Source organism: Diabrotica virgifera, chromosome 5 (assembly GCF_917563875.1).
Source record: "Diabrotica virgifera virgifera chromosome 5, PGI_DIABVI_V3a".
Lineage (NCBI taxonomy): Eukaryota > Metazoa > Arthropoda > Insecta > Coleoptera > Chrysomelidae > Diabrotica > Diabrotica virgifera.
Window position 1 is genome coordinate 199,772,039 of NC_065447.1, and position 27,143 is coordinate 199,799,181.

Sequence of the window (27,143 nt, forward strand, 5' to 3'; positions counted from 1 at the left end):
ACAAACACAATCCGAAGACATATGGGTAATTTTATCGAGTTTCCTCAAGAAAATTTAGGGATAGATTTGGCTCATAGAAAGAAAAGGAGATGTTCCGAGTGCCCTTCACACATTGCAAGAATGAGCACACAAATTTGTTAGAAGTGTAAGTGTCCAATTTGCAAAGAACACAGTGTTTTAATATGCAAAAATTGTATTGAGTAGTTCCTTACCAGGTATTTATTATTTGTTTATGCTTATATTATTATAAATAAAGAAATATTAAATAAATATTTGACAACAATTAAAGAAAATATATATTTTATTACTTTATTTACAAAGCGAGTCTGCGAGACTCATGTTATGCCATAACGTAGAAAAATTTGCGTATGCATCCTAGGGTTAAAATGATATTGCCAATATTGATGAGTTGCTTTCCTGGGACGACTTTACTAAAAGATAGTTCATTCGATTACATGAAATCAATCCCAACTCAAGAATATCCGCCACAAAAAATCATAGCATGTGATCTGTCTTTAAAAAGACAACCAAATGCAACGGTGGTACTGAAATTCTCGCGTTAGAGATTCCATAGTAAATCACGAGGGAAAACCAGGAAAAACCTCGTGATACTATCCCGACATCGTAAGTATTTGGGTTTACATTTAGTTTACTCTCAAAACTAATACCAAATTCTGACTTGATATTTTAAATTTTAAATAATACTAAAATACTAAATATGTACTAACTCGATATGTTACTGATTTACTAATTGTGGTATTTTCTTTCTATTGACTTCCTCCTTTAATATGGGTAACCACATAAAGGAGGAAGTCAATAGAAAGAAAATACCACAATTAGTAAATCAGTAACATATCGAGTTAGTACATATTTAGTATTTTAGTATTATTTAAAATTTAAAATATCAAATCAGAATTTGGTATTAGTTTTGAGAGTAAACTAAATGTAAACCCAAATACTTACGATGTCGGGATAGTATCACGAGGTATTTCCTGGTTTTCCCTCGTGATTTACTATGGAATCTCTAACGCGAGAATTTCAGTACCACCGTTGCATTTGGTTGTCTTTTTAAAGACAGATCACATGCTATGATTTTTTGTGGCGGATATTCTTGAGTTGGGATTGATTTCATGTAATCGAATGAACTATCTTTTAGTAAAGTCGTCCCAGGAACGCAACTCATCAATATTGGCAATATCATTTTAAAGTCGTCTACTTTAAAATGTATAATACGTGTCTTAATTGCCGATATAAATGAGTCAGATTAAATAAATTATTAGAAGAATTTTTTACTAAGCAACAACATTTTTGTTTATTTGGTATTATTTTGTATTTTGACAACGACACCCGACTTGGGCGTCGAAACGTTAATAAAATCATTTTTAGGTAAAATTGTGGCTTATTTCCCATTTGAATATACTTGTTTAATTTGTATAAGGATAGACGAGCATCTTTTGTTTTCCTAACCATTTACACTAAAATCTTTCATGACTTAGGTTTAGCTTGAAGAAATGAACATCATAGCATTTCCCAATTTGCTTATGAGCAGAAAAGTCAAGACATGACAATTGCTAAAGAAAATCAATGGAAAGGAGTATGCATTTGACTTGCAACAGTGCCTGCCTACCCCTTATCTTACAACCTCAGTTTATTTCCATAAGAGGCAGCTTTGGAGCTTTAACCTCACGGTGCGTGACGTGGTATCAGACAAAGCAACTTGCTATTTGTGGGATGAAACCATATCTGGCGGGGGAGCCAATGAAATCGCCTTATGCTTTAACCATTTTTTTATACACTTGCTCTATAAAAATACGGAAGTATATTCCAATACGTGTGGTGGTCAGAAAAAAATAATGTCGTTGCAGTAATGTTTCTTAATTTTGTTAATCAAAAAGCAAACCAGAAGATCAACCACAAATTTTTGGTTAGTGGTCATACGCATATGGAGTGTGATACTGACCACTCCGGTATTAAATGAGCCAGGAAAAAAACCAATTTAAATAAACCATCTTAACAACTGGGTACAGGTAATTAGAATTGTTAAACAGAAAAATCCCTTTGAAATTGTGATGATGTTGAAAGATACTTCCTTCGACTTCAGTTAACTTGTGACGAAACATGACCCTTAGATTATTAAGATTATTAAAAAAATTGATAATGGTGGCAAAAAGTTTCTGTGGAAACCAGTCCAATGGCTTCAATATGTTAAAATCGGCGCCCAAATCTCATTTAAATTCTCATTAAAACAAGATCATTTTAAAACAAAAAATTTTGCTCATAGAGGACGTCGAACTGTATTATTTTGTTTACCCAACATTAACAAGGAATTAGTGCCACAGAAAAGAAAAAAGACTTATTGCCTTTGTTGCTTTTAATAGATCCTTAACTTCATGCATTTTATCAAAATCTGAAAACAAAAAAGTGTCGCCAATGATGCTGACCTGGAGGAATTGGATTCTGAACACCTAATTCAAAATAAATGTTTTTTAAACTGTAAAATTGTTTTTGTTAAATTTTAAATAAAAATATTATTTTTAAGTCCTAAAACCGAAAAATAAAATTCACAGATTGACTTATTTTCATTAACATATTGAGGTGAATAACTGGGTAAGTCGACGGTGAATAAAAATGGTAAGTCTCACATCTCATTAATCTAATCAATTAGTAGTTACGGAATGAGACCAATAAGACGTTTGTATTCTATCTTAATTTTATGTAAAATTTTAGCATTCCATCATGTAAAATCGATTTATGACATGTTGTCAAAACTTGTAAGTCGTCTGCTGAGAACTATGCAAAATTGACCATTTATTCACTGGAGTAACAGATTTTTCTTGAGTTTTTTTTTTTTTTTTATTAACAAAAATCGCATCTGCCAAATTGGCTATTAGCGAAACAATAGTGGTGAACAATAATTTTTATTACATTTGTGTTTTTATATATTGTATAAAATGTTAATTGCACTTAGGAACCTCTTTAAATTTGACATATTGCACTGTAGGCCTAAAATGTCACTCAGTTTGTTTGGTATATTGTACAATATGCGCTTTGGCGTTAATGCTGCGCAATTCTCCAATAAATGTTTGATTGTTAACTTTTCTTCACAGTTGTCACATCTTGGTTCTTGTTTGTAGGAAAACACATGACTATTAGTTAATCGCGTATGACCCAATCGGAGTCGCGTTAATATTACCTGGTCTCTCCGACTTGCTGGTAATGTTGGCCAGGGTTTTATCGATTTTTTAATTTCGCGTAGCTTGGCCGATGACACTTTCCACTTTTCTTCCCACATATACCGCACTTTACGTTTGACCGCCGCTTTCACATCCGCACTCGTAAATGTTTCCGTACACTCCGCACTATCACTAGTTGCAGTTTCTTTTGCAGCGTTGTCTGCCTCTTCATTTCCTTGAATTCCAATATGGGATGGTATCCAGAGGAATATGATAATGTTTCCATTCAGTTGAGCGGTATGAACTTCTTGTTTTATTTTGATGACCAAAGGATTAGATGGGTAGACATATTGGATTGACTGTACCGAACTTAGAGAGTCTGTGAGTATGATATATTTGGTATTACTGGACGCATTGACAGCAAGGGTGGCCTGGTATAGAGCGTATAATTCAGCAGAGTAAATAGAGTACTCTGAAGGGAGTTTGTATTTATTTGTTGATGTTGGGGTTATGACTGCAGCACCAGTGCCTTCATTTGATTTAGATGCATCGGTGTATACTTGTGTATACTCCTTGTAATTGCGGAGTATATCATTGAAGGCGGATTTGATTAACTGTGGGTTTGTTGAATGTTTATCGAAAGAAATGAGGTGTGTTAGGCACTGAGGGTTCTTTATTTGCCACGGAGGAATTGAGGACAGTTTGGAAGGAAAGCATTCTGGGAACGCATAGTTTATTCGATTTAAGTAGCTTCTAATTCTTGCGTAGAAGGGTTTGGCCATTCTTGGTTTATTTATGAAGAGATTTGGGAACTTTTCTGTAAAACAATTTTGTATAGTAGGGTTTTTTGAGTTACACCTGATTTTTGCGGCGTATGCTACACTTAAATAAACTCTTCTGTCTTCTAAGGAGGGTTCTCCAACTTCACAATACAGACTTTCGATTGGTGTTGTGCGAAAAGCTCCAGATATTATACGTAAAGCGAGATTGTGAAGACTGTCATGTTTTTTCAGCAGCGTCTTAGCCGCTGTAGAATACACAGTAGACCGATAATCTAATTTTGATCTGATTAATGTTCTGTATAACATTAAAAGTGTTTGGCGATCCGCACCCCATTCTTTATTGGCCAGAGTTTTTAGAAGATTTAGTCGCTTGTGACAAGATAACATCAGATTTGTTATATGAAGTTTCCAGCTTAGGGTTTCTTCGAATGTCATGCCCAAGAACTTAATTGACGTTGCACGCTTTAGGTTTTCATCACATAGTCTTAGGTTGGGGATATTTGTGACGTTTCTCTTTGAAAACAGGATGAAGCGAGTTTTTTCAGCGGAAAACCAGAAACCTGTTTTTTGTGACCAGATTTCTAAGTCTTGTATAAAGTTCTGTGTATGACGAAATATATTTTGTATATTTTTACCTTTGCAGAAAACTACAAGATCATCTGCGTAGACTCGTGCCTTTACAGGCGATTTTAGGTTTTTGAGGATATCATTGATTGCCACTATGAAGAGAGTAGGACTTATAACCGAGCCTTGAGGGATACCATTTTCTGGATATATTATATCTGATGTTATGTTATTTGTCCTAACTCTGAAAGTTCTATTTTGAAGGAAATTTTTAATAAAGAATAGGCTGTGACCTTGAATGTTCCAACTATGTAATTTTTTTATTATATAGTCGTGCCAGGCTGTATCGAAAGCTCTTGATATGTCAAAGAAAACCGCTAGACATTTACCCCCTAGTGCGAATGCTTCAGAAATGTAACTCTCCTAATCTATGATATTATCTATAGTTGACCTTTGGTCTCTAAAACCACTTTGTTCTGGAATAATCAAATCTTGTCTCTCCAAGTGCCATCTTAGTCTATTGTTAATAATCTTTTCTAGTAACTTACACATGGCGCATGTTAAAGATATCGGTCTGTATGACTCGGGACTTGTCTTAATACTATTAGGTTTTTGTATAGGTATTACTATGGATTCATGCCATTTTTCAGGAAATTTGTGTTGAAGCCAAATAATGTTAAACAGATCTAGAAGTTGTTTATGAGCGCTCGCTGGAAGGTGTTTAATAAAAATACTAGGAATATCGTCCGGGCCAGCGCTAGTTTCTTTAATATTTGATAATGCTTCCGTATACTCTAATTGAGAAATGGGTAAATTTAACGGTTCATCTGTGTTAGGAGTAATGCTAATTTTCTTATTTTCTTCATGTTGTTTGTAATTAATGAAAGATTTTTTATAATTAATATTACTGGATCGGTTTTTGTATGTGTTAGCAAGGATTTTAGCAATCTCAGTATTACTAGTAACTGCCTTTCCATTTCTCTCAACGCTTTTGATATTCTGATTGCTGTTTAATCCAGATATTCTTCTGACTTTGTTCCATACTTCAGTCATGGGAGTGTTTGCATTTAACGTTGATACATATTGAGTCCATGACTGGCGTTTGGCATTTCTAGTTGTCTTCTTGGCTATTGCACGTTGTTTTGTATATTCAATTTTATTCTCGAGAGTCTTGTAGCGCTTGTATTTGTTAAAAGCTCTTTTGCTAGATTCAACTGCTGTTTTGCATTCATGGTTCCACCATGGGACGGGGTTGCGTTGTTTTATGTATGAAGTTTTTCCTATTGCTCTTTCTGCTGCTTCTGTGATAATGGTAACAATGTTCTTAAGGGTCTCGTCTATGTTTGAGGTGCTTTTAAATGTGGTCATACTGCTTTCGACTAAATTTGAAAAAATATTCCAGTTAGGTTTTTTTAAATTCCATTTTGGGGTAAATGTCCGTCCACGTTGGTTTTTGTTGTTATGAATAAAAATTGGGTAGTGATCACTGTTATACAAGAAATCCAGCCTATCCCAGGTGAGCTGTGGGGTCAGACCTGGTTCGCATATCGTAAGGTCTATACATGAAGATTCACCGTTCTGTATATTAAATCTAGTGGGTCTGCCGTCGTTTAAGACTGAAAAGTTGGACTGTTCAAATATCTCTTCCAGCAATCTTCCTCTGGTATTTATAGTAGAAGAGTCCCATGAAAAGTTGTGAGCATTAAAATCGCCCAAAATAAGCCTGGGTTGGGGAATTTGTTGTAAGAGTTCAGTTAATGCTCCTGAGTCTACTTGCGTTGATGAAGGTAAGTATAAGTTACAAACGTAGATATTTGGACTCGAGTTAACTTTAATGCAAATTGCTTCTAGATTAGTTTGGAGAGGAACTACTGTAGTTTCAATTGACTTTTTTACAAAGATAGCTACTCCAGCACTGGCTTTATCTTGGTTAGTTCTGTTTTTGCAGTAATTTTTAAATTTTTTTAAAGCTTGTATGTTTTCATTTTTGAAATTAGTCTCCTGAACACAAATTATATCTGGATTGTGTCTGGACAGAATTATTTGGAGCATTGGAAGTTTATTATAGAAACCGTTAATGTTCCACTGCAAAATTGATGAGAAGCCCATTTATAATAAATAAAACTGAAATTTGGGATTGTCACAGAAGTTCATGACTCTATTCTTGAGAAAACTCACTTTCAGTCTCTGATGCCTCAGTATCCGAGTAAGCCATCTGTAAATGCTTCAATAGTTTCTTTCTAATTTTTGTACATCTAGCTTTAATCGATCTTTGTTTGAAATACGGGTATATTGCTGTTAGCATTTTCACTAAAGCTTCAAATTCGCTAGTGTAGTTTTTTATGATGCTGACTGGGTCCTGTGCACCATAAACATTTTCAAATAGATCGGATATTTGATCAAAATCAAGAACAAATGAAGGGTTTTGCTCTGAGATGAATGCCTTGGTCGGTTCCATGAGTACGTGAGTTGGAGTCTTTCCCTTACTTTTCTTTGGTTTTTTAGCTGGAGCAACATTAGGTTTAACAAATGGTTCAAGACTTTGGTTTTCTGAATTAGCATCTTGCGCTAGAGAAGGTGTAACAATGTCATCCAAACTGCGTTTTGAGCTATTTTGTGTGGACTGGGTTGTATCTATATTGATAATTGGTTGTGAGGTTGGAGTTTTTGAGGGGTTGGTTGAAAGTATTTCGGAAGGTATGGGTTGCGAAGATGATTGGGAGTGGGGGTTTTGGTTATAATTTTCAGAAACTGATTCTTGGATTGTTTTGCAATTTGCTGCAGTGTGGCCTGGCCTTTTACATGAAAAACAGATCAAGGAATCTTGTGCAAAATAAATTCTATAGTTGGTGTTATCATAATTCATTAATATGGATTCAGGTATTGGGGCAAGCGGTGGTGTGATAAAGATTTGTCGTCTAAAACTATAAATGTGGTTGAATTCCGGCAAACCGGCGCTTATCTTGAGAAATGACATGGGAGACATGGGTTGAAGGCCCAATTTTTCAATTTCTTGAATTAATACAGCATACGGTATGGAGGGACAAGCGTTTGACAGAATTAGCCTTTGTGATGGAGTGATTAGTTTGCGTGCTTGGACTTTTTGGTTATTAATTTCTATGGATCCTCCATAATTATTCATGAAATTTTCAACCACATTTTTGTTTGCAAGGTACATACACACTCTGTTGTTAGAAATCCTTGAGGAAAATAGGATATTTTTGGGCTCGATCAACTTTCCTAGTGAAATCAGATAATCTTGAAGTTTAAGGTTTTCAATGAATGGGAATACAATGGCTTGTTCTTTTGTTGGAAATTGTTGTTCAATCAAAGCAGTAGAATAAGTTTTAGTAGTGTTTTCCATTTGGGCGCTCCTGTAGTCAGAAGTCCCGGCAGTCGGATTTGACATATTTTATTTATTATTCAAAACTAAGTAAATCCTGAAATACGGACCTGTCTTACAACAGGTGATTTTATCATGTCGTTATAGATAACGAATAAACGTGTTTAGGGTTTTTTGTATCAAACCGACTTCTGATAAATAATAAATTCCAGGGAAATAACTTGGATTTATATAATTTTAAAGAGTACTTACGTACAATAATTGAACGCACTATAATACACTTATATATGCGAAAATAAAAATTTTTTACTCATTAGCTACTATCTAAATAACTATTTTGTTTGGAGCTGACAAATACGCACCAACTAGTATACCTGCCAGGACCGAACTCCCTACTTCTTGAGTTTTTGTTTTACTGAAATAAAAAGTGTAATGATATAAAATAAAAGTGTAATGATATAAAATATGTAACAGGGCCACCTTTAGTGTGTGATAATGTGCGATTTAATGTGCGGTTTAATTTGCGGAAATGAGTAAGAAATAATAACAAATGTCGATTCACTGCAGACATGGTACCTACTGCTACAACTACGTCCGTCTTCTACAGTTCGTAGTGAAGAGATTCTACAAGCGAATTGGTAACTTGCTAAGACTAAGACCGTCCGCACATGGGGCGACGCTCGAACTACTTGACTCGATTCCAGTCATGTAGGTCTCTCCCCGCCAGTAAAGTTCCTTCGTTGTGGCATTGAGCTCCGTATACGGAGCGTTTAGAATTGCAAAGCTCCTCGTCTTGTACGGCTCTCGTCGCTTGCGGTCCGTAGTGCACGAGAAAGTTCGAGTGAGACGCACGTTTTTAGTCATAATAGGTAGTTTATTTTATTTGTTTCCTTCGTTTTTGTTGTTTTTTGAGCTGAATGAAATTTTACATTTATTTAAAAATCGGTGCATGTTATGTTCGTTGATTGTAATACTATTATTAGCTTTGTGGAAGTATGTATATTGTTTTTAATGTAAAATTCTGAAAACATTGAACTACTGTTTCTAGGTGTTTAATATAAAATTCGTTGGGGAAGTAGAAAAATACCCTCAATTGTATAATGCTTATTGTATACAAATTATACTAAAAATGTAACAATGCCGTACTTTTTACAGATCGAAATAGTCGTTTTGGTTAATATGTAAAAAATGCGTTCTTTCTGGTTGGAAGATATGAGCAAACTGAATCGACAAGTGTGCGGAGAGCAATCGCTTGTGCCGCAGGGTTCGTACAAGACGAGCAAGACGCGCGAACTTAGAGACGTGTCTTCGATCGACCCATGTGCGGACGGCCTTAGTTTATCAGAAATTGTTTACCACTGTTTCTTATATAGATTATTTCCTAAGCTTTTATTGATTGGTTTTATGTTGTATATTGTATACTCGACCAGAGAATTTAACACTAAAAACACCAGAATAAATTGATTTTTAAATACAGCACCTATAGTGTAGGAAAGAGAGGTTGAACCTTGCAAAATGGACACAAGTCCGGTTTTATTTTTTTTTCTGTTATATCAAGGGGTGCTTATTATAAAACTAACTTTGTCTGAAAAAAATTCGCCCCGGAACCCCCTTTTCACCCCTTTAAAGGGGGTAATTTGTGGTTTTTGCGGAACGTAGCCCTTCCTTTACCTTTTACAAAATTTTTTTTTATAGAAATATGAAGAGGACTATATTTTCTACGACATACTCCATTCCCGAGCGGGGGTTGCGCCCTAAACTCGACAAGTTTTTAAAAAAGATGTTTTAAAAAAAATATATTTTTCCTTAACTGTAACGGAAATTAAGAAGAAATTCTGCGGCAATTATTTACAAATAAGTGACTGATTTTTCGGTATAGGTTTCACTTAAGGGTAATTGCCCTATTTTTAATTACAGGCTGTTACATTTTAAAAAACCCCTTTTTATACCATCTGAACCGTTTATGCTAGAGTAAAAAAACTTTCAGCGATTACCCATGTACTGGTGCTATTTACAAATTTGTATATTGCACCCCCATTTTTCCCCGGAACCACCCTAAAAAAAAAGAAGAATTAATAAATAAAGTGATTTTCTTGGAATCCTTCACACACAATGCCCTTTATTAATATGCTTCATATATCATTTTGTGCACGTTATTATTAACCATGCATGGACACTAAAAGCAATTTCCTAGTGCAACCCCTGTAGCCAAAAAAAATAAATAAAATGGGGGGTTGAAATTTTTTTTTGTTTTTTTGATTTTTGATTCATATGGGCATATGCTTCATCAATAGTGCTCTTCAAAAATATATATGGTTATTGCAACATCCCTGCGGAAACCACCCCAATCCTTGAAAATATACTGCAGAAACTACCTCTACCCTTGGTGAGGATGTTTTTACGATTTTCTCATTACCTATGCATTATTTTTAAACAGAACTGATACAAGGTTAATGACCACCATTTACTCTAAAAATTAGGTCCTATTCATTTTTTCGTATAAGCAACCGTTACGGCACAGTGGCGCCGTAAACCGCATATATGCTTTGGCGGACTCCAGTTTTTGTTTTTTTTTCGTCATCTGTTCGTTTTATTGATAAAGTACTTATGTAAAATAAAACAACACAGTGTAACCTACAAATTATGGCTTATGCACATTTTACATTCTTTGAGCCCCAAAGCCACAGTGGTGTCCCAAAATCAATTTTTGCATATTTTCGCCACCTACACGCATTTTATTGCATTAATGCTACCTTAATAGCACAATATTCACCCTTAAGTGGTTGTTAAGCAGTAGCGGGTCCAGGGAGAGGTGATGGGGGCGATCACCCCCCCTCTCAAACCAAGTGATATTATATTTAAAGATTATAAAAATATTAATTTATTTTTATAGAAATACTTATATTATATTATTAATTTAATAAGAATGGCGTACTTTTTATGCTTTAGCGACAGTGGCGGATCCAGTAGCGTTAAGAGGGGGTGCCAATTGGCTAAATTTCTATAAAAATAAATGAATATTTTTATAATCTTTGAATATAATATCACTTGGTTTGAGAGGGGGGAAGTGATTACCCCCATCACCCCTCCCTGGATCCACCACTGCTTAGTGACCACCTAAGGGTAAATATTGTGCTATTAAGGTAGCATTAGTTCAATAATATGCGTGTAGGTGGCGAAAATATGCAAAAATTGATTTTGGGCCACCACTGTGGCTTTGGGGCGCAAAGATTGTAAAATGTGCATAAGTCATAATTTGTAGGTTGCACTATGTTGTTTTATTTTACATAAGTACTTTATCAATAAAAGGAACAGATGACGAAAAAAAAAACTGGAACCCGCCAAAGCATGTATGAGGTTTACGGCGCCACTGTGCCGTAACGGTTGCTTATACGAAAAAAATGAATAGGACCTAATTTTTAGAGTAAATAGTGGTCTTTAACCTTGTATAGGTTTTGTTTAAAAAGAATGCATAGGTAATGAGAAATTCGTAAAAACATGCTCGCCAAGGGATAGGGATGGTTTTTGCAGTATATTTTCAAGGATAGGGGTGGTTTCCGCAGGGATGTTGCAATATCCATAATATATTTTTGAAAAGCCCTATTGATGAAGCATATGCCCATAGGGGCCAAAATGCAAAAAACAAAAAACAATTTTCAACCACCCATTTTATTTATTTTTTTTTGGCTACAGGGGTTGCACTAGGAAATCGCTTTTAGTATCCATACATGGGTAATAATAACGTGCACAAAATGATATATGAAGTATATTAATAAAGGGCATTGTGTGTGAAGGATTCCAAGAAAATCACTTTGTTTATTAATTCTTCTTTTTTTTTGGGTGGTTCCGGGGAAAACATGGGGTGCATTATACAAATTTGTAAATAGCACCAGTATGTGGGTAATCGCTGAAAGTCTTTTGACTCTAGCATAAACGGTTCAGATGGTATAAAAAGGGGTTTTTTAAAATGTAACACCCTGTAATTAAAAAGAGGGCAATTACCCTTAAGTGAAGGGTATACCAAAAAATCAAACAATTATTTGTGAATAATTGCCGCACGATTTCTTCTTAATTTCCTTTACAGTTAGGGAAAAATATATATTTTTTTAAAACATCTTTTTTAAAAACTTGTCAACTTTGGGGCGCCACCCCCGCTAAACGGTAGATGATAGACAGATGCTGTCGGAAATAAATCGTAGAAAATATAGTCCTCTTCATATTTCTATAAAAGAAATTTTTTGTAAAAGGTACAAGAAGGGCTACGTTCCGCAAAAACCACAAATTACCCCCTTTAAAGGGGTGAAAAGGGGGGTTCCGGGGCGAAATTTTTTCAGAAAAAGTTAGTCTTATAATAAGCACCCCTTAATATTTCAGAAAAAAAATTAAACCGGGCTTGTGTCCATTTTGCAAGGTTCAACCTTTGTTTCCTACACTACTAGAGACTGGAAACTTTTTGCATTGTGTTCAGGTTGATGTCAGGAAAAAAGTTTACTATAGATAGAAATATGGGTGGAAATGCATAATTGCATTTTAAAGTGCATCGAAAAGTGCTTGAACCTGTCAAATAAGCATATTAGGGGCAAAATTTTATTACTCGTGGGTTTTTGGGGTCGCTGAGCACGCCGACGCCATCAGAACCGAACCCGGAGCACCTGGTATGCAGGGTCACTGCTTGCTAAGATACGTCATCTGGAGGTTCGATGGTTATCGGCGCTAAATTGATGCAAACCGATTACTTGGAGGTTTCTGGAGACGCTGAACATGAATACGCCATCAGAACTTACACCCGGAGTGCCGGAGCATCTGCTGTCCTGTGTCACTGCTAAAGCACGTTATCTTCTAAAGTTTCGAGAGTTTTCGGCATTAAATTAGTGCAAACAGATTTCTAGGGCGATTTTTGAGGATGCTGAAATCAAGCATGCTATTTGTTGTCTTTGGTCACGTCATCTTCTGGAGTTTCGAGTGATTTTGGCACTAAATTGATAAAAACAGATTAAGGGTTTTTTTGTTGTTACTGAATACGAAAACGCCGTCAGAAGTGACTTTCGGAGCACTTGATGCTTACAATCAGATTAAACGAGATTTTTTTTAATTTACTTATGCTCTTTTCGTTTTTATGTCGTAATGAGTTCTCAATTATTCTAGTCATAATCCTATAATTCTATATAACATATCACTTTGCATACATTTTTATTTATATAAAATATTACACAAGTAACTGTGAGTTTTTGTATTTGCAGGTGTAATTTATTCTTACGTATTCTTCGTATTTTTTATATTATTTTTATTTTAATAATTTATTTTAAATAAAACACTTAATTTATATTTTATTTATTATTTCCAAGAATTTGTAAGTCACACTATATATATATACAAAAAAGATATATAATTTATTTATCTAATTACAAGTTATTTTTAAACTAAATTAATTGACACACAAAGAAGAATGTACGTAATAGGTCTGGATCCCGCGTATAAAAAAAAGTTGATTAATAGCAAGCTGAAAATTTGTTAATAACTTAAGGGTGTCTAGTCGAACAAACTTTGATATATGCGAACACTGGAACAGGGGAAGTTTTAATTGTGGAACAGGTTAAAAATTTGGAACGGTCAGACCACGAAAACGGCACATGTATTTTGTACGACAAAATCGACTTAAACTCTCCAAACAGAGATTAAACTCTCATGCAAAAATCAGATTGCTATTTATCACCAAATCGGCGTTTTAATGAGTGGAACATGAAGAATATGTCAAATGACAGGAATTGTGACAGGTGATAAATAGCAGTCTGATTTTTGCATGAGAGTTTAATCTCTGTTCGGAGAGTTTAAGTCTCTTCTGTCGGACAAAATAAATATGCCGTTTTCGTGGTCTGACCGTTCCAAATTTTTAACCGGTTCCACAATTATAACTGCCCCTGCTCCAGTGTTCCCATATATAAAAGTTTATCCGACTAGACACCCTTAAGCTATTAACAAATTTTCAGCTTGCTATTAATTAACTTTTTTTTCATACGCGGGATCCAGACCTATAATTTATTTAATTCAAAATATGTTTTACTGCTTTTCAACTCAATTAATGTTTAGGCTGCCACCCACCGGCCTCTTGGCCATTTGAACATTAAATTTAAGCGAAAAGCAATAAACATTTTTTTTCTGTTGTCAAATGAATTTTGAATTAAGTTAATTACATACATTCTTCTTTTTCTTTAAGAGGATCGGTACGTATTTTCGGCTGCAATGCTATTCAAATGGGGATTCATTTTTTTCGAATCCTGAGAAAACTAATAAGTATTTTTGAAAAATTTAAACGCAGAATGAAAGATTACGTTATTAGCGAGGGCCGAAAGTCCCTGAGAACTTCTATAATGTTTATTTTAATAAGTTACAGGGATGAAAATACTAAGAGAAAATTTAGTGTGATTTTTAATTTCAAATATCTCATTCAAAATAAACTTTTTATTTATTCTAAGGGACTTTCGGCCCTCGGTAATAATTTAGTCTTTCATTCTGCGTTTAAATTTTTCAAAAATATTTATTGGTTTTTTCAGGATTTGAAAAAAATGAACACAATGCCGTGGTAATATTTTCCAAATCTGTCTTTGTCTTACAACGCACTCAACCGAATATAATATTGTCAGCATATATTGTCAGTCAGACACTGACAATCAGTGACAATTTTAAATATTTGACATTGCATCGGGAATATTTTGAGAAATTGATTAAATATTATTGATATATAGTGTATTTGATAAATAATTGATTTAAGACGTGAACTTAATAAAAAGTTATTTATTGTGTATTATTTGTGGAAGATCCAAGCAGAGAATACATCAGATATATACTGTGATCCAAGTATTTTGTTGTTAGAGATGTTCAAAATTGTAAGCGTTCCAAAATAACAACATATTATTAAAAAATCACTTTAACACTTTTCCTCTTTTCTCGATTGATTATTAGTTTTTGTTGTACAAATAAATTATTACAATCACTGAAAACATAGTTAGTGAAAAAATTATCACATTTATTAACTGAATTAATAATTTGCAATTATAAAAATAACAGTTATCCAAGAACATTCAAAAGCCATCTCTTTAAATTAATTATGACATTTTCAAGTAGAATGACATTCTAGTAATGTTTACATATCCACACCAGTGTGAATTTTACTACACGTAATTTGCCGTGTAAAGACAGAAAAAGTAGGGATACACGTAAAATATTTGCGAATTATGTACCCATAGCCTTAAATGACTTTAATTAAAATCAATCAGTTTGGACACCCTTTATAAATAATAATGTTAATGTTTATATTACTACATTGAGAATTGAATAACCTTTCTAATAAGCTGGCACACGACTCCTATTCTCATTTAAAAAATCATCGATTACGTCATCATGCCCAAATGGATAACATCGCTATTGTCCTTTTCATGAGTATTTTTCAGTGCGTAACAAATGATAGGAAAAAGAGTAAGTCCGTGATAATACACATTTATGACATTTATTCTAACATGACATTTTAGTTAAATCTGACAGTTGTCACATTTTATTTTCAATTTGGAATAAAAACAAATCAAATGTGTTTCTTGCATTTATAAAATGGTATTTTCTTTGATTTGTATAGTCTTATAAATTATACAGATTATATTGGTAATATTATTATCTAATTAAAAAAAATTATTTGTTTTATTATGGCGCCATCTATCGACAACTAGAATAATCACCGAACTAGAATAATTACCAAAGTAATCACCGACGTGCCTTTTTTTCTGTCATATACAATTTAATGCGTTAGAAAGAAATCGAGAAACTGTGACGCTCTGAAAGATGATCATGAGAAAAAGAATATTAAGATATACTTACAGAATTTAAAATTAATTAAACATCGACCTATTTCAGGATTTTTGCTTAAAGTCGCCGGCTTTATAACGAAATAACGGATTTATTCCTTTCATTTGCACCATACTGTATAATATTAAGCATAGTCGGAGCCAACCCATCTTCCTCTTGAAACCCTTTAGTTATCTGAAAGGGATCTGATAATAATTGATTTTTAACTCGTACTTGCGCTTCTGTGTGGGTAATGGTGGCTTGAACTCTTTTTACCCATTTTCTTGGTATACCGAAATCTTGTATTGTTAAGTATATTTTTCTCCGTTATGTTATCATAGGCATGTCGAGATTTTACAAAGATTTGGTAGATATTTTTGTCGTGATTCCAGGCTTTGGCTAATATTTGTTTTATGTTAAATAGCTGATCAATAGTACACCGTTCTGGTCTGAATACGGCCTGATATTCTCCTATGATTTGCCCTTTGAAGTGGCCTAATCTTCTGTTTATGATCCACGGAAACACCAAACTTACATAGAGTAAGGATATGCCTCTATAGTCTTTGTTTACCTATACTCGCTTTTTTCATTCTTCTGGAATTTCTTCTATGTTCCTCTTCTTCTTTAACTTCCATCTTCTATCGAAGGTTGGAAATCATCATGGCAATGCGGACCCTGTTGACTGCTGCTCTAAATAGCTCTGCACTACTGCATTCGAACCATTCTCGTAAGTTCTTAAGCCAGAATGTTCTTCGCCTTCCCACATTTCGCTTTCCTCGGATTTTGCCTTGCATAATAAGTTGTAGTAATGAGTATTTTTGCCCTCTTGTCACATGTCTCAAGTAACCATATTTTCGTTTTTCATAGTTAGTATTATTTCTGGTTGAATTCCTATCCTTCTAGTTACTTCCACGTTCGACATTCTTTGAATCCATGATATTCGTAGGATTCTTCTGTAACACCAAAATTCAAAGGCGGCCAACTTATTCAAATGGACTTGTTTCAATGTCCACGCTTCCAAACCATAAAGAAGAGCAGAGAACGCGTAACATCGAAGCATCCTTAGGCGTAGTTCTAACCTTATATCCCGACAACACAGAAACTTTTTAAGTTTAATGAATGATGCACGTGCTATTTCAATAAGTGTCTTAATTTCTTTGGTTTGTTCTACATTTGATGTTATCCGTGTTCCTAAGTATTTGTAGTTATCCACACTTTCAATTACAGTATCTTCAACGGTTAACTGGATATTTGCGTGAGCTGATTTAGCTATGATAATGTTAGTTTTCTTTAAATTCATCTTCACTCCGTACTCATGACAGCATTCATTAGGGCGTTGCATTACGTTCTGTAAATCATTGTTGTTATTCGTTATTATTACTGTATCGTCTGCAAAACGTAAGTTGTTCAAAACTTCTCCATGGATAGGTATACCTTCTATTGAACCTGAGAGCGCTTCTTGAAATACCGATTCACTGTAGACATTGAAAATTAGTGGAGACAGCACGCAACCCTGACGGACTCCTCTTTGTATTTTGATATCTTGGGTGTCCTGGTTGTCAACTCTTACCTTGGCAGTTTGATTCCAATATATATTGGATATAATTTTCATATCACGACTGTCAATATTTTTGTTTTTCAATATATCTACAAGCTTTTTATGTTGACCTTTATCAAATGCCTTTTCAAAGTCTACAAAACAGAAGTACATATCCTGATTCATATCCATGTATCTCTGGGCCAGCACACTTAAGCGGAACAAAGCATCTCGTGTGCTTATACCATTTCTAGAGCCAAATTGTGTGTCACTGATTTCATATTCGAGAGTTTAAAAATTCTGCTGTGTATTATTTTCAAAAATATTTTCAGTGTGTGACGCATTAAAGATATTGTTCTGTGATCCGAGCAGGTTGTTGTACTTGGCTTTTTGGTAATTGCTACAAAGGTCGATTGCAGCCATTGTCTGGGGACTGTGGCAGTCTGATATATTAGATTAAAGATTTCAACCATTACATCAATACCATCTTCATCAATAAGTTTTAATAATTCGATGGTCACATGATCTGGTCCAGTAGCTTTACCCTCTTTTGTGTTTTTAATGGCATAGCTGACTTCTTCTCTTAATATTGGTGGTCCGGTATCCTCTGTGATTTCTAATGACAGTTCTTCTCTTTCATCATCAAATAGTTGTTGGATGTAATTGGTCCAGTGACACAATCTCTCCTTCACGTCAGTAATAATATCCACCTTATCATTTTTAAGGGTATTCGTTCTTGTGCTTTTTCTAGAACCTGTCATTTCTTTGATATTATAGGTAAATTAAAGCTGTCATGCCTTTTGTCCAAGTCTTCTATTTTTCTGCATCTGTCGGAGAGTCACCTCTCTTTTGCCTCTCGAATTTTCTTTCTGATATTTCTCTGAATTTCTTTGTATTTATTCGGGTCTTTTGTGTTATGTTTTCTTCGTTCTTCCATAAGTTCAAGGGTTTCTACTCATCCAAGGTTTTTTTGTTTCTCCAAGTGGTTTGAGGGTTTATTTTCCAACTGACACTAAGGCATGTTGAATTTTTCCCCTTTTTGGTCAACAGTCAGAGTTCCCGCACTATCTTCTTTGACTTTCCTTAAGTTCTCGTTTATTTTAAGTTTCGTTTCCGCATATGTGTTGTTTTGTTTGACCTTCTTTAGTTTCACTCTCATAGACAAAACAACAGGGTTGTGATCGGAGGATATGTCCGCTCCTGGATAAGTTTTAGATGATATTATAGAATTTCTATATCTATTGTTGACGATAATAATATAATCGTAACTTCCATGAATATAGTCTACCTTTAGGAAGTTTGAACAAGGTATTTGTAATTATGAGTTCCTCATCGATACTACAGAAATCAACAAGCCTATCGCCACGTTCATTTCTTTCCCCGAGTCCATATCTCCCCACATAATTCTCTACTTCTCCTTGACCGACTTTGGCGTTTAAATCGCCCATTACAATATTTATGTCATGTCTTTTAGTTAGCTTTAAGACATTGCCAATTTGTTCATAGAAGGCCTCTTCTGTGTTCCACATGTCTGTTATTAGTGTATTGAATCTATCTATCAGCGTGTATCCTCCAGTTTTGAGAACTTACGTTGGTATCTTATAGCTGGGGCTTTATTATTCTTGATTACATTAATGGTATCCCTTATTTCCTGCCTTCTGGATCGATATGTTAATTCAGTACTCTGGTTCTTCTGCTATCCCGAAATCAGGTACTATATGGGCTCTGTTTGTTTGTACTTGCTCTGTAGCAGACCGTCGAAAAAGTTTTTCCTGCTATTATTGCTAAATCGTTACTGACAATTTTTTCTTCACTTATTTATAATACTTTTTAATGTCTCTAAATACTCCTTAAATTTTTAATACTTAAATAATTTTATATATGGAATAATATACATATAATAACACAAGCCTACATTGTTATTTTCATGAAAAAGTGTTTTAAGTTTGATAGGTGTCCTATTATAGTAAATGGGATGTGCTGATCACGACCCTGTGCTTAGTTTTTTTCCAGCACGTCAGGTTTTCAAGAAAAGTGTGTTTGAAATTTTTCATATAAGCTGCCAAAAATACTGATTAAATATTTATTGAAACTTTATTTAATACAAAGTTACGCTGCAAAATTGAGTTGTTTTTACACAAACAATGCAGTATAACCTATGTTAGACAATCGTTGGTTTTTTTGAAAAAAATCGTTTTTCTTTTTCCGCGAAAACTGCGTTTTGTAGTTTTCTTATGAATTTTTGTGGTCGAGTCTCTCTTCAAGGTCCAGAAGTAATCAGCCATAATTATTATTTCCCATCTTCCTTGGTAATGTCTTTCCATCTCCTTTATATGTTGATGGAACCTCTCTCCCTGTTCTTCTTCCGTCAACGTGGGAATCCAGAAAATGAAGCTTGACACTCATATTGCATCCCAGATTTTATAATTTTTACTTTTTCGATTTTTATTTTTTTTTACATTTTCGACCATGTTGGCTACAATTTGTTTATAGTTTGTGGACTTTTTGTTTCCAAGGAAACAGTCTACGCCAGCTGCGAAAGAACTCTATGCTTCAGATTGATCGTGGGCCATTGTATTCTGGAACAATCTGTCCGATTTTAAGGTTCGAATTTCAGGGCCTAACAAAAATTCCTTCTTAAAGTTTAGCTTAAAAAAATGCAGAAAATTTGTCGATCAGGTATTTAAAGCAGCTTTAACAAACTAGTTCATCAATCCTAACTTTATGTGAAGAGGAGGAAAAGGAACTCATTGGGTCAACTATAGTATCACGCTGCACATTTTTTGTGGCTATTCTTTCTTAACATAAGCCAAATATTTCGTGCTCGTGCTCCCACTCACACAAAAAATATGGATACTTTATGAATCCAGACTTCTGACACAAAAGCATGGATATTATTTTTTGATCTCATAGAGATGCCAACAATATTCTTTATACTTTTTTTTATTTCGGAACAGCTCAAGATTCTCATATTATTTTTATTTGGGATGCACAGAGTGAGCAATAGGTACCGAGGCATAAGTGTTACCATTGTGCAACAAGACACCCTTCAGACTTCTCTTAGAACAATCAATAAATAACCGCCATGATGTGGAATCGAAATCAGCTCCCAGTTTCTCGACTACTTCAGGAATATTAGTAAAATACACCAGTGAGTCCTCTTGACAAAAATATCCCACGAAATCTTTTTCGCGATGCCTATACCATGAAAATGTGGTACCTGGAGCCAATACATTTTTATCCTTTAGTCGTGATTCTTAGATTTGTGCAGCATCCTTCGATAGGCCCAAGTCTCTCACTAAGTCATTTAGTTCAGCTTGGATGAACTTTGGAGGTTGGTCTATATCAGGATTGAATTCGTCTTCATCTGAGTTTTCGTTTTAAATTTCATCTGATGATTGCTGTTGGATGGTGTAAAGAAAAGGTGGGGGAATGAGGAATTCAATTTACGAGATATCAATGAGGTACTTGCTTGCGCTACTATATATTATCTCAAGGTTTTTTTTTAATTTTGTGAAACATTTTGACTTAATGGGCAGTGTTGATATTCGAATAAAATTCACATATTGTAATAAAATATTTTCTATCGATCTATCAAGTATATTAAAGAAATAATTTTAATGCAATTTACAAAATATCAATAAGGTACTTGTTTGAGCTAGTACATAATATATCTCACACGATTTTTTAATTTTGTGAAAATTTTTGACGTGATGGGCTTAAACCGAATTCATATTCAGAATCAGCGTACCCGTATTATCTAAGGACACTTGTCAAACTCAAAACACCAAAAATCATGTCGGCCTGTGTAATTGTTAGCTTTTTATTTTATAACATATTACTACACTTTCAGAGTATTGGTTTTTATTACATTTTCACGTGAAATTCTTACGTCAAAACTTTATATTTTGATACCTTGAAGTACAGCGACATATATACGAGAAAAAGTAAAGCTAGACTTTTAAACAAAGAATTCCGTAATATTCCATTAAACTTTCTCAACAAATATATCAAACATTTTCTCTCAATTCTCAGGGCTTAAATCAAAAATGTATTGGCGTTTGGCAGCTTAAACCGTTCAAATTCCCGGAGGCTAAGCAGCGATTGCTTGGTACCCTGCCGTCGAAGTTGACCTCTGTTCCCTGTCACTTTCAATACCTAACTTGACATTTTTCTAGAGAATCTCTCCTTCAGACAGTGTTTGTGTGACCGTGGAATGGAATTCACATGCACTGTATTCCCAGAAGACGTTAAACCCATTTGCTCTTCATTTACTTCAATCAGAGCACCGGGAAGTTTATGCCCTGGAGATATTACGTTGACGTGCACGGTGTACCTGTGCCCGAGTGAAAAATTACGTTGAATATATTTCAAGAAAGTTTCGACTAAAAGTATATTCTAGTAAAGTTAGAGGATCAAGTTATGTTAATCTAATATATTACACGCTGAGAGTTTTGATCGAATTTATCAGTTTTTTCAAACATATTCGAAATACCAAATTTATGCTTATATATTCCATAGGCTTTTTAAAATAAATGTACGCGTAAGCTTATATTTCATATACAGTGACGATCAAAGTTTAATTTACAGTTGGTAGCTTAATTGTTGACTGTAAGTGGTTTTGGTTTTTCTTGGATATTTGTATGAATCGCTAGTACAGGTGTACGATACACGGGAATTTCTTAATTAAGCTGTAGCACTAGCGAATGGGCGGTATTTGTATAACACCATTATTATTAACACGTTAAGTACAAAATTAAACAAAATATAAAAATATACTTGGTGCTACTGAACTTTTTGATGTACCTCGGTAGATCTAAGTCCTCAGAGACCTAGGGGTGTGGATTCTTAAAAGATGTGAAATAAAATTGAAACTCAAATGCTCGGGGGGCGCCATAATTAAAAAAGAAGATATAATATATGCTTACTTATAAAAAACATATAAAACTAAGAATGCCGGTTACTGGAAATATCTGTACTTACCGTAGACTACTTTCATGCATTACTTTATAAGAAGGATAGAGATTGGTAAAGAAAATCTAATAATTAAACACAATTATTACTTTATTGAGACAGAAAAAAAATTAGCAAAGTTGTTAAAAAAAATCTTTAATCATTTTACTAATTGGCAAGAAAACGTAAGAGTTCAACAATTAAAAAATAGCGCAAGTACCTTGTTGTGTTCTTTATCCGTGGGTGATCCATAGTCCATCCATGAGGCAGTTAAAATGTGTTATACATTGTCCTGATGTTACGGCACATTTATTGTCACGGCACATAACGACACTAATTTTGACAGAAAACGTACAGCTATTAATATAAGAGATGAAATTCCATTGTTCGTTTATTGTATGCAACACTTGGATACTATTATTATTATTATTATTATTGTTATCGATTAAACTTAATTAAAAGAAACGAAGAACTTTTCGACAAAAAAAAACCAATGGATCAATTTAATCCATCACTTTAAACACAAAATACGATCCAGAATTTACACTCTACGACCACAGAAGCCACTAAAGCCTACTTCGGCTCTGGAACAAAAACTGAACTGTTATACTAACAACTATCTCCATTGAACTAAATACAAACAACTATCTCCATTGAACTATTATCAACAATATTCTACGTCAGCAAGGCAAAGAGCCTGCTGACGGAAAGGCACCAGCTTCTTACTCTAGACTACCAGAACTGATTTCTCTTCTAGACTACTCCGAACTGATCTCTCTTCTAGACTACCTCGAACTGATCACGAATCTACTTAGAACTCTCCACAACCCAAACTCATTCCATCTCCCCCATTTTTTAATCTTACTCAACTATGTCCGATTTTACAAATCAAAAAATTAGTCAATTTCTACTCTTCATTTCAAAACGGATAGAAAATATTTAAGCAAAAATTTCAACCACGCCTTCAAAGGCAGTAACTTTTTCTTTCGCAAATAGGATTAAACTAAACGAAATCCTGACAACTATATCTCAGCTCAATACTTTCCCAAGCTTTTTCGCAACGTTCGCAATACTGCACGTGAGAATTTGTTCTATTACATAAACACATTCAGAGCCCTTATCTCTGCAAAGGAATTCACAACATAAACAAATCAGCTTTAAAATAACATATTATTTTTTGTTATTGATTTCAATATAATCGTTGTAATAATGTATAGAAACATGTAATTAGGCTTTGCCTGTTTGTTTCTTAAATAAATAAATAAATTATTCCAGTCTCACAGTCGGCAAAAATATATTAGTAAAAGATTTACGAGTCCCGATTCTTTTGGCGGTACGAAACATATCGAGGTCCCTCAGATAAAAGAGATATGAATATCCCCGAGAACACAAGATCAATCCAACATTGTGAGAAACGAATTACGTAATACACTGAAACACAAATATGATTTTAATTATACAGGGTGAAGCAAAAATAATAATGACTTTCGGACCGTTACACAGTTCGATGGTTAGATATTTGCTATCGATGGTAGAATCCTTTGGTCACAAAGAAATTAAGGCAATCTGGTTAGTTCTGAGGGTCTATAGGCCAGTAGGTTGGTGTATAGGTAGACAGATGATTTAGTTGCATTCCCTGAATGACTTGAGGTAGTATGCTTCCTCTTCATTTGGCTGGTAGACGAGATCCCAGCTTGTCTGTTCAGAAATATAATGGCCTCCGACTAAGAATGTGTTGCCGTTATCTCTAAATAATTCTATAAACATTTCTTTATTTGCTCGTTTACTTGGTCCATTCCAATCCTTTGTTACCACGCTGGTTGCCTACATATTATTTTTTCTACTTTATTAAGGAGGTAGTGTTTAAATCCACTTCGAATTTACACTGCTGCCCCACCTCCCGCTATTCTGTCAACATCTGGATGGGCTGCATTGTACACGTCAAAATTTAAGATTCCGAGGCTAGTTTTTGATGTAAGGTGTGTTTCAGAGACCACCCTTGCTGTTTAAAAAAAAAGTGGGGGTCGATGCGGGGCAGTAGGGGGTTACATTTGAGGGCATGAGTTTTGCATTAAAATTGGTCCCCTCGCATCAAAAATTGACGTATTTTTTTATATTGAAGAAGCTGTTGGTTTCTGAGTTTCTAGGGGGTCAAATTTTCGTTGGAACAGACTGTATGTTAAATGTCGCATATTGTAATTTTGTAGGTCTTAGTGATTTTCCAAACTCTCTTAAAAGAATAATGTATCTTCATGTTGTACACTCTACCCTCCTATACGGCGCCCCCATATGGTACCAAGCCTTGGGAATGGCTAAATATAAAGAACTTCTTACAAAGGCACAAAGAAAGTCCCTACTAAATCATACCGGATCCCTTCTACGACCGCCCTACTGGTCATAATGGGTACACTCCCCATTCACCTATTAGCTAAAGAAAGAGAAAAACTATATGCACTGGGGTGCAAAATTAACCGGACACCTTAAAAATGGGTCATTTTTGATGTCACGAATTTCCTAAACCTGTTGTCCGATTTAACTGATTTTTTAAGATGTGATAGCCTTATGTTTATCAATATCGCTGTAATAACATAGTCGCTAAACAGGTAAATTTTCATTGTATACCGGGTGTACCAATGAAACTGTGTTTTTTCTCAAACTTTGCATCCTGTGGAATATTCTAGCATTTATAAAATACTCAAATTAAAACCCAACTATAGCCTTATGTTTTCTCAACATTCTGTTTTTTGATTCATTCGCTTAAGTTGGAACATAAAAAAGTTAGGTACTTTAACAATTGAAACAGACTGTATGACTTGTACACACTTCTAAATAGGTCAAGCCGGCAAACAGGTGTATGTTCTCAAAAAAATTGAAAGTGTGTAAAAAAATTTTAATAATCAGCTTCTTCTTCTTGTGCCACTCCTATCGGAGATTGGAAATCATCAAGGCTACCCTGACTTTGTTTACAGCTGACCTAAAAATTCATTAGTGGTGCAGCCAAACCACTCTCTCAAATTCCGCATCCACGACATTCTTCTACGGCCTGGATTCCGTTTTCCTTCTATTTTTCCTTGCATTATATTTTGAAGTAATGCGTATTTATGACCTCTCATCAGGTGACCCAAATACTCGAGTTTTCTTCGTTTTATCGTTAACAAAATTTCTGGGTCTCTTCCTATCCTTCGTATTACTTCAAGATTTGTGATTATTTCAACCCAACTTATCTTCAGCATTCGACGGTAGCACCACATCTCCAAACTTTCAATATTTTTTATGTTGTTCTGTTTGAGAGTCCAGGCCTCTACACCGTATAATAGCGTGTTAAATACGTAGCCTCTTAGCATTCTTAATCGTAGAGGGATGCTTATATCTCTGTTGCAGAAGAATTTTCTCATCTTTATGAAGGTGGCCCTGGCAATTTCGATACGTCTTTTTGTTTCATTGTTTTGGTCTCCAGTTTCGTTTATTAAAGTTCCCAAGTATTTATAACTTGATACTTTTTCAATTTGAATGCCGTTTATACTAATATGTGCTGGTTGTGTCATGATTTTACTGAAGACCATATACTTCGTTTTTTTGATATTAATGTTTATGCCATAATTGTTGCAAGCAATATTTATGTTTGTAAGTAATCGTTGTAATTCTTCTACTGTTCTTGCAACTAGTTGTAACAATTAGAAATAGGGAGGAAGAAGAGTTCGAGTAGGATGAATACTACTTCTTAAATAGAAAGGGGTCTGGAGAAAAATTAGGGGATATTTCTAAAAGCTACTTGCTACGGCAGCTCATGGTTGTGCGGTGGCGGGTCATAGGTTCGTTTAAGGGACTAGGGAGTATCAACTACTATTACCAAATGAAATAAGAGTACTTACACAGATATCCTAGGGTGTTTACATAGAAATGATCCTGGATATATTTTGTTTGAGGGCGCCTTACCAGGAGTTTCTTTTATACAATCCAATATTTTCTTAATATGTATACTCTAAAATACTTTTAAATGTGTGGTTAAAATTTTGCTAATAAGTAGTTATAAATAAACAGGACAAATAAAATTACATATTTATTGAAAACTTTTCCTGTAAAACAACAAAACAAACATTAGATTTTATAGGTTTCATTGGCGATATTTACCTGTGACTGAAATATATCTACTTTCTATAAAATAGATATGGTGCAGCACAAAATAAGCAAATTTATTGTTTTATTGACTTGATATCTGACACATTTAAAATATAGCATTTATATTATTAAAAAGGAAAAATGTTTATTTTTACTGAAACTTGAAAATAACAACTGTCAGTTACGTCACTTGTCAAATATCATTCCGAAAATATTTATGTCTCAATTAATTTTTATATGGTTAAATCACAATTTTGATTTAACAATCATTTTTATAATGATGGAAGCAAATATCTTTCTGATCCAATCAAAAGTTTACTTGTTATATTTTTAATTTTAAATTCAAAAAAAAATTATTTATATTCATCAAAAAATTACTTTAATCAATCCTTGAATCCAAATTTTATAATTAAAATAGTCACTATACCTTAAACTTTGAAAATATTCGTCTGTCACAACATTACTTCACCATAGGAAAGTTTTGACAGATCACTCATAAGTCACTCGAGGGATGACTGGAAAATTCCACTGCTATGGTGATATGTAGGTATTATACCATAACAAACAGGAAAATGCTAAGTTACCTCTAGTTTTCTAATCCAGGAAACTTAGGTTTAATCCATTACCATGTAACCATAACCAATATTATTATAACCAGCTAAAAAGGTTTCATAACAGCTCACCGGCTTCACAAAAGACTAGATACGCCACCATAAGTTTACAAAAGCGTATAATCCAATAATTCACTAAACAACAGAACTGCTACACTATCAAATGATCAAACCATTAAATATCTTCACCAAAAGAACTTTAATATATCCCAAATTTAACTTGGAAAT